This window comes from Bactrocera neohumeralis, chromosome 5 (assembly GCF_024586455.1).
Source record: "Bactrocera neohumeralis isolate Rockhampton chromosome 5, APGP_CSIRO_Bneo_wtdbg2-racon-allhic-juicebox.fasta_v2, whole genome shotgun sequence".
Taxonomy (NCBI): domain Eukaryota; kingdom Metazoa; phylum Arthropoda; class Insecta; order Diptera; family Tephritidae; genus Bactrocera; species Bactrocera neohumeralis.
The window spans coordinates 76,797,117-76,799,514 of NC_065922.1; the positions used below are offsets into that span (position 1 = coordinate 76,797,117).

The following is a 2,398-nucleotide window of genomic DNA, read 5'->3' on the forward strand; positions in this document are numbered from 1 at the left end:
GTATCGCAGAGAATTCCTACCGAGCGTGGAGTTCTCACAGAGCCTCGTGATGTGTAAAAAGATTTTTCTTTAGCAATTAACTACAATCATCTCCAGGCTCCGGATTTCTCTCCACGTACTCTAATGAGTTCTCTTTTTTGACGTATCGTTACCCTACTAGGGTTAAATTTTTTCGGCACGGACGTTAAAATAGCCTTTATTACGCCAATACGCATATGACGAACGGTAGAATTGATTTGTTGAAACAGGTATGCTACAAAATTCTTTCATTATATGTATACGATGCATGTATTTTCGCTCACCAGACGTACGACTATTTTAGTGACAGACTGTAAGCACGTTTGTAAATTTGCTGTATACAATACATAAGTACATTCACATATACTATAAATTGCCGATAAAGCTAAACAAACGCTAAAATAATAAACATAAAAATATGAAAGCAAAAAACACTAAGCCAACGGTAACTACCCAGTAAGAAAAATATTTATTTTAAAAACCGTTTGGAGAATTCGTGTGCTAGAACCCTGCACACACATGCACTTGTGGCCGCTTTTTTGATATGATAATTTAATTAAAAGGTTTAATATGCAGTTGAACCACCTTTGGCGGCTATAACTGCTTCGACCCGGGCTGGCATTAAAACAACGAGGTTTTCAAGGTATTCAATTGAAATTCCCTGCTCCCACACCTTATTAAGTATTTTTTTCAGTTCGGTCTTTGAATTTAGCCGGTCTTGAGCTACTTTCATTTTTATGGCATGCCAAATATTCTCGAACGGATTCAAATCGGGAGAATTTCCCGGCCATGTCATATGCGATACCCCAAGGTCTGCAAACATTTCCTGAACCTGCAAAAAAAGAAAATGTAGACAGATGTCATTTTTCTTAAATATAAACATGAGGATATATCGGTGATTATTAGCATTTAAAACTTACCGATTTAGCCCGATGACACGGTGTGGAGTCGTCCTGAAAGATGGCCTCAGAAGTATGCCCATATTGTTCTTCTACGACGGGCGCAATAAAATGGGATACAACTTCTCCATACTTCTGAGCATTCATCATCCCATCAATAAAAAGCAAAGGACCTCGGATATAAAAAGAAAAGCACGCCCAGACCATTTGGCTTTCAGGATGCTTAACCGTTCTCGTCTCACAATTTTCCGGAAATAGGCGGACATACGGTAAATGGTATTTATACGTTATTTTATTTATAATTACAGCTAAAGTGCATATACATACATATATGTATGTATGTATGTACATATTTGTACGCATGAAGTAATGCTTTGTCTAGTGGTCCCGTGGGAGAGACATGAGGTGGGAGTAGGTTAGGTTTAGCGGATTAAAGTCCCGCACTCCGGCTTTCGATGCTTCCTCCTACTATAAAAAAAAAAAAACAATGTATTTGTACGAAAATGGTTTGCGTGGCCACGAGTGTATGTAATTGTCGATAACTTTTTAAGACAAGATTCGAATAGTAGATACATACATACATATGTACACAATTTCGTTATTTAAAATTGGCATAAATACACACCGAATACATACTTACATACATCCATACATTTGCTTGTTTATCTATTTAAAGTATGTATGTATGTACATATGTATGTAACTAATTTCGGTCCCCATTCACTGGCGCTGTGTGTATTAATAATTTGGATTCGTATTAATTACCAAACCACTCCGATTTTCCCATTGGCATTCCACATAACAATAGAAACAACAACAACAGCCGACGCCAAAATGACAGCACCACATGTTCGCGCGCACATGGCTTGAAGGTAATCACAACAAAAACAAACAGAATACACAAGTTTCCCATTCATACCGAATATAAAGCACAACAGCAACAAATACGTAGGTACGAGAGAGTGAGCGCACGAGTAAACTATGCGAATGAGTGTGCGAGCAAATGAGTAAGCGAACGATTTCCAATATGAACAGCCGAAATGACAACACCAACACGACGCCGGCGACGTCATCGCAGCGTCAGCAGCTGTGTACTTGCGCCCGCAGTACCTATATAAAAGCAGCAACAATAACAAATAAGTATGTATATGTACGTAACACGACGTAATTTTATACACGGAAAAGAGACCGAAGAAGAAGAAGCAGCGAGCAGCAGCAGTAGACATTTTGTTGAGTAGAGTAAACGCGCATTAATTGTGGAAAAAAGAAAAAAACCGCCCGCTGCGACGGGGCCTCTGGCACGAGACTAGTTGGAAACGGCAATACTCGACGCGACCGCACTGTTGTATGGCAGCCGACTATGGCCGCAGATACACATTTACATTTACATCCATATGTACAACACACAAACAGTATTTTGAGGCGCAACGTGGAGCCAACAGCAGGCGATACCAATACGCTACGGTGACTTGTTGTTGCTT

At 39.6% G+C, this 2,398-nt stretch overlaps 1 long non-coding RNA gene across 1 annotated transcript; it reads right to left on the bottom strand.

Moving 5' to 3' along the window:
- Positions 1–468: 468 nt before the first annotated feature.
- On the bottom strand, positions 469–2,122 carry LOC126760051 (uncharacterized). Its single transcript, XR_007667147.1, has 3 exons — positions 1,683–2,122; positions 939–1,385; positions 469–850 (listed from the first exon to the last, which is right to left on the bottom strand). It is a non-coding gene; the product is annotated as an uncharacterized LOC126760051 (long non-coding RNA).
- Positions 2,123–2,398: the final 276 nt, after the last annotated feature.